This window comes from Phycodurus eques, chromosome 17 (assembly GCF_024500275.1).
Source record: "Phycodurus eques isolate BA_2022a chromosome 17, UOR_Pequ_1.1, whole genome shotgun sequence".
In the NCBI taxonomy this organism is placed as follows: Eukaryota; Metazoa; Chordata; class Actinopteri; order Syngnathiformes; family Syngnathidae; genus Phycodurus; species Phycodurus eques.
In genome coordinates this window covers 14,921,043-14,932,720 of record NC_084541.1, presented here as the reverse complement: position 1 = coordinate 14,932,720, position 11,678 = coordinate 14,921,043, and positions in this window count along the sequence as shown.

Here is an 11,678-nt window from a genome sequence, read left to right as displayed (position 1 = left end):
GCTCTCATGCACATTACTGAAATCCCCTCACACATCATAAAATGACGCGTTTCAGTAGTATGTATGAGAGGGTTCCAATAGGGTGTATGTGAGAGAGCGTTTTAGTGTGTGAGGGAACATTTCAGTAGCATGTGGGCCAAAAACTGCTGTAGTGCATGTGAGAGCGTTCCAGTATTGTGTATGAAAGCGTTTCAATCGTGTGTATGTGAGTGAAAACAATTCTGCAGTGTGTATGGGAGCATTTCGGTTGCGGGTATGAGAGCATTTTAGTGTGTGAGGGAGCATTTCAGTAGTCTGTGAGTATAAAAAAAAAAAAAAAAAAAGTCTCTAGTGTGTGTGACAGCATTCCAGTATTGTGTATGAGAGCGTTTCAATACGGTGTGTGGGCGTTTTAGTAGCTATGTGAGTGGGAGGGGAAAGCTGGAGTGCGTATGAGAGCATTTTAGTTTGAGAACATTTCAAGAGTGTATTTGAGTGTTTAGTAGCGTGTGAGTGAAAATAATTTCAGTCGTGTGAATGAGAGTATTTCATTTGTGACTGAGAGCATTTTAATAGTGTGTGAGTGCTTCAGTAGTGTGTGAGCAAAAAAAAATCTCTTGTGTGTGAGAGCATTTCAATAGTGTGTAAGTGAGAGTTTTCGTAGCTTGTGTGAGTGGGAAAAAAATCTGTAGTGTGTATGAGGGCATTTTAGTTGTTTATGAGAGCGTTTCAATAGTCTGGGTGTTTAGTAGCATATGAGTGGGGGGGGGGGAGTCAGTAGTGTGAATCAGAGTATTTGTGTGCATGAGAGAATTTCTAATAGTGTGTGAAGTCTTTCAGTAGGGTGAGAGCAAGAAAATTGTCTAGTTGTGAGAGACCGTTTCAGTATTGTGTATGAGAACGCTTTAGGTTATATGAAAGCATTTCAAGTGTCTGTGAGTAAAAATGTTGGTAGCATGTGCGAAAGTATTTCAGTAGTGTATGAGAGTGTTTCAATAGTTATGAGTGGGAAAAAAATCTGTAGGGTGTGTGAGAGCGTTTCAAGAGTATGAATGAGAGCATTACAGCAGAATGTGTGACCGTGTTTCAGTACTGTGTATAAGAGCATTTAAATAGCACGTGTGAGAGCGTTTCAGTAGTGTGTGAGCTTTTTCTTCAGTGTGTATGAGAGCGTTTCGGTGTCTGTAACTTGTTTGCGCAGACATGAGTAAAATGGTCAGGAAGGATGAATTTGGGAACTAATTGTCAAAATCTTCCGTGATGTGTTTTAACGTGAGCTTTTCAGTCGTGAGAATGAGAGCATTTGGGTTTTAGTCGTATGTATAAGAGTCTCAGCAGTGTTTTCGGTAGTTTGTGCGAGAGCATTTCAGTAGTGCGTGTGAGCGGTAATCCTGAATGATGTCCCCTGTGGATTTGCTCGTGGTCTGTGGCTGTGCTGGCTTGAATGGTGCCCTGCGCAATGCCCCCAAATGGCGCCCCCTAGGTCGGACGTCAACAGTGGCGGTTCCGCCGAAAAATGTTTCAACCGGTCCAAAACCAACGGGCGCGGGGGGGGGGGGTGCCGCAAACCCCCGGAGATTGCCGGCCGTCCCGAGCGTTCGCACACTGACCGTCGTCGTCTCGGTGCGTTCACCTTGCGAGCGTGAAAGGTGAAAACGGCAACGGTGTGAAATTTCACATTTGCAACAGTCACAAATTAGTATTTGCACCCCCCCCCCCCCCGACACTCTTGTTTAAGTACACGCAATTTAGCACCAGCTCCAGAGGTCGTCGGGATGAGAGGGCAATGAAGAGGTTCTGGAACGCACCCCCCTTGAGCGCCAGCCATGATTTATTGATAGGAAAAAGGGCAGACCTGCTGCAGGAAGCCTCATTATGGGAACGAGGACTGCCACAATTATGCTACTCGTCTTTGCTCTGCAATCACACCTTTGAAGAGTCGGCGATGGGGCCGATCGCCTTCGAACTCACCCCGTACGCTTTTCCTCGACACGCAGACCAGCGCTTTCTCAATGGTTTCACTCCTGTCTATTGGGCCGGGGAAAACATTTGGAGATGCATGTTCTTCCTGTATTAGTTGAAAGAGGAAAAAACCTCCAAAAGTAGGAGGTATATATTTTCAATTTTTCGGATAAAAAGAAAAAAGTAACACAACATTTGGAGATCAGTTTTTCATTTCTCTGATGAAAATTTTGTTGTTGTTGTTATTTTTTTTTTTTTAGGGGGGGGGGGGGGGGCGTTAAAAGAATACTGCCCAAATTTTGGATGCTTATCATTTTTCCAATAAAAAGCCCCAAAAAAATGCGAAATTTGGAGATAAATGTTTTGGATTATTCATGTACAAAAAAATACACTGACATAATGTCAATTTCCAGAACATTCGCAAAATATTCTTTTTCAAATACATCGAATACTCCCGAAATTCTGAGCATAAAAAAAGTCTCCCAAAAGTATGACAAATGTGTGCCTTTTCTTTCAGCCAAAAACAAACAAACAAAACAAAAAAAGTCCCCATAATTTGGAGATGTACATTTTGTATTTTTCAGGTGCGATGAAAAAAAAATATTGGCAATACAGTAGTTAAAATTTGCAGATTTTCATTTACTAGATTAAAAGAGAAAAACTTCCAAAAATGTAAACGCTTGACATTTTTCACAGGCAAAGAAAAAAAATGTCGTTTTAAAATATATTTTGTCGTTTTAAATGTATATTTTACTTCAGTCAGCGTGAATTCTTCCGTTGCGCTTTGGCTTACGTTTCTCATTGAGTTTCTGCTGCCACTTGATGTCAGCCATGACTGATAGAGGCTGTGTAGTCTAAATAAAACTAAAGGTTAGTGCTCAGTGGTCAGTGAAGAGTGTCATAAATCTTCAAGAGTCTTGTTTTAGTGACATTCAAGGCCTCGATGTTTTATCCACCGTAAGCCTGGAGGTTGAGTATGCACCCGCCCGGCTATAAATTCTGTGACCCCCCCCCCCCCCCCCCATAGGCCACTGTGAATCTTGCGCAATGAAACTTTTTCCAGGTTTTTGCCCCAGGAAGACCTTCTGACGTGGTCGGTGAGCGGAACGTGAACGGGGCACATTTGCCACTGTAGGGCACAGAGGAGGAGGAGACGCCTCAAGACCAAATTTCACACATTTGCGTCGCTCGGTCTCAGGTCAAACGTAATCTTCATTCTGAGAGCGGGTCAGTCCGCCGGACGGCTGCCCACTTTGGAGAAAGAAGTGGTCTCTGGCTGTCTTAAGCGCTAACGCTTGCCTCTATTCAGGTCCAAGTGTCGAAAAAAAAATCCCAACAAAAGAGGTGCTGACGTTGAACGAACCCGAGCTCCTTGGTTCACCAGCTTGTTAGCGTGCTAGCTCATTTGCTCACTAGCTCATGAGCTCGTGGGCTAGCAAACGTAATGAACGGTTAACTTTCCATTCAATGGCTCTGTTGTGCGGATCTACAACGCGGCGCAAAGATTGCGGCTGCGGAGTACTGGACGGAGCCAACGCCGGGCAGCGAATTCGCAGCGGAGCCGTCCGACTCGCCATCGGCTCGCTCTGCGCGCTACGTGTAGAACGTATCCGACCCAGCCTGTATGCGTCATCGGGGTTTGATCAGATAGGAAACTGCTTGACCCTATTGCCCTCTCATGTGTGCGAGGAGAGCCACAGTCGCCGATGCACTCGGCCCATTTTATTTCACGGAACAGTCAAGCACAAATAGAAAATCAGAACGCTCGCAAGAAGCAGATGCTTACGCTAAAATAACAGACGAACTAGACGGACTCCAGCTCCACACATCCAGCACACGGATACTACTGTATGTACAGTAACCGCAAACCACTTTATTACTATACATTCTCTCTTAGGTTTTTGTGTTTTTTTCAGTACGGTTTTATTTTTCTTCATTGAAAATGTTGAGAAAACGTCTGTGTTTTGGGGCTGCGGAACGGATTAATGGCATTTCAATTGATTTTAATGGGGAAAATTGATTTGGAGACGAGTCGCGAACAAATTTAACTCATAAGTCAAGGTATTATGCAATTGATAAACACTATTCATGTTGAAATGCCGCCCCTCCCCCCAAAAAATTTACATTTTACCCAAATTTGTCCTAGATCCTTACGTTTATCCGCAACTGTACCACAATTTCACAGATTTGTCTTTGGCCAGTGCACTTTCCCCCTCCACAGTCGTTTGACGTAATAAAAACATTGCCATTTCTCTTCTCCACAGACAAGCTGGCTTCATGAAAAGAAAAAAAAAAACATCTCTCTGTGGTTGTGAAATACTTGTTTAACAGCTCATTTATATTTAAAAGGGCAAATCTAACCTGTCAGGCCAGCCCAAGATTAATGAGTGGCCTTTAGTTGAACCACACAAGGATGCTTAATGCGCAGATCCATATTTGATGTCGTTCCATTATGGAGATGCAGCCTTTTGATATTCATTCTCATAGATTCTATTAAATCCTCGAGCTGTGATTTACATTTATGCAAAGCTCGCATTCATTTGTTTGTTTGGTTGGTTCTCGGCCTGCACAATCAAAGGCGTTTGGTTAAAATTAGGATAGTGCCGACGTTCTGTCCCAACATTCTTTGTTTGGAAGTTTTGTCACTTTTTAGAGTGTTTTCTCTTTGTTGGTTTTTTTCAAGGTAGTCACCCTGCCATCTCCCAGCCAATTAGATCATTCATTTGTTTCAGCGTTGTACGCCTCGCATGCCTCCAAGTTGTTGTTGTTGTTTTTGTTTTTTCACGCCCTATTATGTACCGTGAAGTTTAGTTGCGTTCATCCCGTTTGACTCCGGCCGGCTCGGTTTCTCATTCTGCACCGGGACTGCAGCCGCAAATTTATTGATAGTTTAAAAATCTGGCCGGGCGACCACGGCCTGTGACGTTCGCTCATCCCGTTTCCCCAGGTTGTGTCATATCTATCCCGTTTTGACCCGAGTGGCCCTGAAAATGTGATTGCCGTGGTCGCCAGGAACATCGTGTAAATGTACCGTAAGGGAGTAGAGTTCCGGTTTAGGGTTAGGGCTAGTATTTAAAAGTGAACGGTGACAATAGAGGGGTAGGAATTAGGGTTTGGGAGTTCGGGGTCCGGATCTAGGCGCTAGGTTTAGGGTCAGGAGTGAGGGTTTAAGAGTTAGGAGAAAGGTTTAGCACTAGGGGTTTAGGTTCGGGATACGGGTTAGGGGTAAGGAGTCAGGGTTAGGATTAAAGCGTTAGTGGCTGGGTTTAGGGTTTAGGGGCTGGCAAAACAGGTTGGAGTCTCCTCACTCACCTTTGCACTGCCGTGTGCGTGTTCAGTAAATGGTCAGAAATCTGAGTTAATACATGCGATATTTTTGGGATTAATCATGCGTTAACATTTTAACTTTGAGAGCCCTCGTTAGAAATTAGATTGAACATTTGCGTGAGGGTCAGAATGTAGGCTTTTGCGTGATCATAAAAATGTAGTTTTCATTCACCGATGTCGAAACAGTTGCGTCTTGTCAAATAAATATTTACATCACTATGGGTCGTGAACAATGTATATATTTTGATATTTCTATGAAATGATCTTCTGAAAGAAATGTAAATGATTCATTCCATTGTTATCATTGGCATACATTCTGTATGCCTACTCTTAAATTCATATTGTTGTGTTGGTATGCCTACATAAACTGGACTGTATAACCTTTCTCTCTGCTTTGTTTTCAATGGGGAAAAAAATACTTCAATGTTCTGGGAGTAAATTGGCACAAATCAAACTCTCTCGATGAAGTCGAGTGCCCTCATATGGCAAACAAGTGTACTACAACAACAACGTGAAGCCGGTAGTGACAAAATAACTGACATTTTTGGGTTCTTCTGTTCTGCACCATTCCATAATTAAGAATAACAATATTTGGAATCCATCATGTATAGTTTTTTAAAATTATTATTATTTCATGGAACATCACATTAAATATGCTTGTTATTAATTGTGTGGGGGGGGGGGGGGGGGGGGAACTTTGACTGGCCTTTCATGACCATTTCGGGGACGAAGGAGCCACGTTATTGGCAGTTGGGCGGTGAGAATCCTGAATATCAAGCTGATTGATCCTTTTCGCCACATCCTCTATATAGCAAGGTGCATTAATCAAAGCACACTTGATTTATAGGCCCCGCCCTGTCCCTTTCTCCTTCTACTCTGGTTTCCTCTCGCCTTACGCTGGTGGGAATTCATTTGTCTTGCTGATTAATGATAAGCAGAATCTCCTCCAACTGCTGCCGGTAAATGAAAAGAGATTGGGGACAGAGAAAGAACATCAAGGTCCATTCATTGCGATCACGTTCCGCGGCATGTCCTACATCCTACACTTTATTTGCATTGTCGTCTTTGTGGTTTTCTTTTTTTTTTTTTTAGTCTGGGGGAGCTCTCCAAGTAGCCACCCCTAACTCCACCACTGGTTGGTATGGTAACGAAGGGTTAGCGTTGGCAGTTAGGTCAGGTCGTTTGCATGACAAAGGACCGCCCCCTCAAAACAGGCTAATTTGGTACTTTGACCAGAAAAAAAGTTAAAACACCGTACAATATTATTAAGTGCAGTTTCTTATTAAGAAAAACAGAAACTTGTACAACAAAACGGTAAATAGGTGAATTGTGAAGAGCGAACCGCAAATAGGCAGGGTTTTACTGTATTAAGGAGTTAACGTTGCATTTTAATTCAATTCAATTCAATGTCACCTTTAAATGACCAGATTTTAAGATCGTCGCAGGAAACATTCTGCAAGCAAAACAACCTGAAACGTTGCGCCCTTTAGCTAAAGCCTCATGACCAGACGTTGCGATTTGGACAGATGGAGAGTGACGGGTGCACTGATGCGGAAACGTAGGTCTTGCTTTAAAGTGTGAGTCAAATCTCAGGGAAAAAAAAAACAAGGTGAAGAGTAATGGAGGAATGGCATCAGAGGACATTATATGGACGGCTGTCTGTAGGTCGTCTCGTCAAACTTCCATTTGAATTTCAGTCTTGTTTTTGATGCCACGGATGGGTAAACAGCCCTTGAACCGCACTTGCACCTTTTTTTGGGGGGGGGGGCGCCTCAGATAGCTTGTTTGTTAGCAAAGTGTCCATGGCGACTGCTGAATAAGATACACCTTTCGATTGAGTTTTTCCACATCTTGCATGTGGGACCTCTGTGCACCTCACGCTCGCTTTGTTGAGATGTCTGATGCCACCTCGGCTGGCCTCCAATTTCAATGCAGTGAAAGCAACACGTGAGATGCCAAGGAGGAAAAAATATTCTAACAGCTTCAAATAATGGCTGGCCTCTCACCTTTTGCCCTGGAGGGCATTTCTGCTACACGTCCTCTTAAAAAAAAAGAAAATAGAGGTTCTTCTGAGAGGGCTTATTTTATTCGGGTGTTTTCACTTCAAGGTTATCTCACAAAATGTTGGCTTCTCGTGTAGTTAGTTCCTGAACAAATGACGGTGTAAAGTAACAACTGATATCGTTCCAAACATTTGTACCCTCTCTCCAATTCTGCATGATTTAATGTATCCTTGTAATTGATTTACTGCAATTTATTTGCTGAATGAATCTGTAAACCTCAACATGGAAAGAAAGCTCTCAGGTGATCAAGCTGGGTTGAACGAGACAGCCTTTGTCACACCGGAATTCTTCACCTTTGCAAGGCAACTGGGTGCTTCCAACTTTTGGGAAGGCCTTTTTCTCTTCCAAGTGCACAAAACAAGGTCCCCATAGACACATTGGGAGGATTCGAGCTAAGAAGAAGCCCATCAGACAACTTTGGGATGAGCTGGAACAGAGACGGTGGTGAGCCAACATGACTCCATTGGGGAATGTCTTTAAGAATACTGGAAGCTGTTGTCGCTGCCAATTTTCTTCCATTTTACAATACTTTAGCATTTTGTGTATTATATAAAAAGTGTATCTCCTTTTCCTGTGATGCGTCGGCGTGTTTTCCTCCCCCAAAAATTGCAACATGATTTGGGCCTATTCTATTTGTCTGTCTGCTTTGTTTATTGCAGTCTTGAGTTGTTGTTGTTTTTTTTCTTCTTACATTTTGTTCTTTTTTTTTTTTTTTTTACGGCAAGCTGCTACAACTGCGCCGCAGTGATAAGAACCACGGTGAAGCGCTGGGACTGCAACAAGCAGTTGGAGGCAGCCGCTGAAAGACATAAAGTGCAATAAGGCAGAGAGCAGCTCTGAACTGAAATTGTCCCTTTGGCCTGTCTTCTGTTAGTCAGATAGTGTTTATCATGCTAATCTTAGCCCGCTGACCTCTCGCCGGTTTGACTTTCTCTTTTAATGGTGCTTTCATATGAGGGGGGGGGGGGGGGAAATACAAGCGCTGCAACTGATTTTGTAGGCAGCTTGGAGGAAAACTACTCCCTTACCGTTCTTTAAATTCCGATTGCTTTTGTTGGCCAACCGGTTAGCACATCTGCCTCACGGTTCTGAGGACCCGGGTTCAAATTGCGGCCTCGTCTGTGTCGAGTTTGCATGTTCTCCCCGTGCCTGCGTGGGTTTTGTCCGGTTTCCTCCCACATCCCAAAAACGTGTATGGTAGGTTAATCGCCGACTCTAAACTGCATGAATGTGAGTGTGAATGGTTGTTTGTTTCTATGTGCCCTGCGATTGGCCGGCGACCAGTTCAGGGCGTAGGCCGCCTCTCGCCCGGAGTCAGTTGGCATAAGCTCCAGCACGGCCGCCAGCGGTATGGAAAATGATTGAATAAATGCTTTTGTTAGTTCCACTTGTTAGTTGAGCCGGCCAATGGGCAGACAGAACTTGGTCAGAATTCTTTTTTTTTTGCAATAAAATCACTCCTGTTAAGTGTAAGTATAAATATGTTGTCAAACCTGGAGCAAATAAAATACTCCAAAAACAGCACGGCGAGTATGATGAGACGCATCCATTTGTGCGCACAAATGAATCACCATTCTCTGTTGCATATAAAATGTTGGCAAGAAAGCAACCGCACCAGTAATTTGGGTGAATGGGTGCCATTTTTTGGTTTGTGTTGATGAAACTGTATTTCACCAACTTCGCCACTCGGTAGAGCCTCTACGTTTGGAAACGTAGCCACCAAAAACGTACGAGATTTCCAGTGGGATTCGCTTATCTCGTTTTCTGTACAGCTTCTTAATTCTTGTTGAGGATACGCTGCAAATTGCATAGGACTGAGTGCATTTTAAGACATTTTCACCATTGAATCAATCCTCCGTATTAAATATATATCGAAAAAGAAATATGTAGTAAGGTCTAATGCGCCTTGCAGTACAACCTCAATATTTGCAGGAAACATCTTATTTATTTCCTAAATGACAGCTGCACAGTTGATTCATGTACTTTCTGGCATTGTACTGTATATCATTATTATGCATTAGTATATTACTGTGTGTCATTTGGGGGTTGGGTGATGTGACTGTCACTTGCACATTAATGCGAGTTGATTTATGCCATCTACCTTGCAGCATTCACACGGGTGACTTATCTGCAGTTGTCATCTAGTGTATTGAGTCACGGCGTGACATATTTGACACTCGCATTTATCAACATATCCGTCGCCTTGCGAGTACCAGCTCGCAGGGCGATATGCTCAGCATCAATTCTAATTCTTGGTGGTTTCATTTCCCTCTAATGATGACATTTTCTCCCGTTTCTTTCAATGTTTTGGGGCATTTTGTCTGCAGAGCAACTGGTGTGTGGCACTTGTTGCCACAGCGATTTAGCGAGGTGAAACACTCGTTAGCATCTGTTGTATTTTGGCGCCTTTGTCAAAGCATTTTCCATTTTCACAATGCTTTTTTTTTTTGCGTTTGTTAAACCCACTTCTCGGTCCAGGAGTGGAAGGAAAGCGTCCACAGGCACACCAGCACCCCCACTCCCACCCCCCCAGAGATTGTCAGGTGTGCAGCAGTAGCAAAATGCCAAACCCACCTTTTCAGTCCAGGAATGCTTTTAAAACTTGTACAGGGAAACCAGAGGCACTGGTCGGACCCAGAAATAGCAAGAAAACCCTTTTTATGGGCTCTGTTTTTCGCCATTTTGGCCTCTTTTGTTATTGTTGCTGCTGAACGCATTTCCTCTTCAGAGCAACCGGTGTGTGGCTCTTGCTGCCACACTGATGTAGCAGGCTGAATCGGTCGTTGGCACATGTTCTACTGTGACGCCTTTTATCCCTAAAGCATTACTGCGGCGGACGATGGCACAGCAGTACACAAACATGTCAGGGTTTTAAGCTCTGCAAACATTGGCATCTTTTTTCCCCCAGCATGCAACCCCTGTGCCGCCACCGCCGCCATTGGTTGCCTCCAGCATCGGCTATTTTGCCAACAGCAACCCTGGGCGAGATAATAAGATGGCTAGCAGACATGTTGTCAATATTTTTGTCTTGGCTCAAGTGTGCCTGGCCGGCTGTTTGCAGATAGAAGTGTTGACTGATTCATTTATTTATTTTATCCCCCACAGGAGTTTTGACTTGTTTTCTCTCCCACACTACGAGAGGGCAAGTAGAGGCAAGTGTACATGGTGCAGAGAGGTTCCACGCTAATGCGAAGGAGTTCATTAAAATCAAGACACAACGTTTCTATCAGTGGGGAGGATGCTTCTAATCAGTGCCTGTGGTTAGTCCGGCACTATGCAAAATGGAGAGGGTGCACTCCTCAAGTGCAATCTTGTCTAGGGGAGGGTTGGTTGCTGCTAAGGAGGCCACGCAGATGATTGGTTTTCCAGCGGGATGCTGTGGGACCGCTCTTGGGTCTGCCGTGTGATTAGCATCCGCAGCATTATTCATGTCATGAATACACAAGGAAGCACGGAACAAATAAAGGCTGACATGCATCCAGGAAGCTGATAAATATCACATGGCAGCACACGGGGCTTCCCATTTGAACATTTCAAAATTTCAAGATTGATGTTTGGAGCCCCGGGCCATGATGGGTAATTTCAGGTTCAAACAGCTCGAGTGGCCACGTGATACGACCCAAAATTCTTTCACAAACATTAAATTTGCTCATGCTTTCTCCCTTTTCCTGTATAATAACCACATTTAATGTTCACTCACATTGTTTATTCATGTCCGTAAAAGTAAAAGACAACTATGAATTCAGTCCATTTATCCAACAACAACAAAAAAGCTAAACAAATGCTAGGAGAATAAATTGAGGGCAATGTGTGAATAGTCCCTTGTTTGGGTTGGCGGGGTCTTAGTGGATATTTGGACATGGTGTTTCAATGCAGGTGGCATAACACAACGAAGAGTCTTCCTCACTACAGCAGAGTCACAATCCTAGGGTTTCTGGGTGTTCATCGCCCAGAAACCTGACACCGGCAGTAAGGTTTTGCACCTCTCAAATCATTTTTTGTCTATAACGCACCAATGTTGTGTCATCTTGCGAACTTTAAGACCAAACGTGACATTGGTGAAGAGTGAGTAGAGGATGGGGGCTGAACACTGATCGCTGATGTGCCTGTGCTTCAAGTCGTTCTGAGGAGAATTAGTTCTTACATAATGGGTTCCATTACAGCAGTTGGGAATCCCCAGACTGGACAGTTTGGCTATGGGCAGAAACAGGTTGATAGCATTTGAATCTGAAGCTACAATAAACAAAGATTTCAGCCAAGAAAATTCAGGGTGGGTAAGAACATCCTCTTCTACCTCACGAACCAGGTTTGATCATGTCTGATGTTGTTTGGCTCTGAACTGAGTTT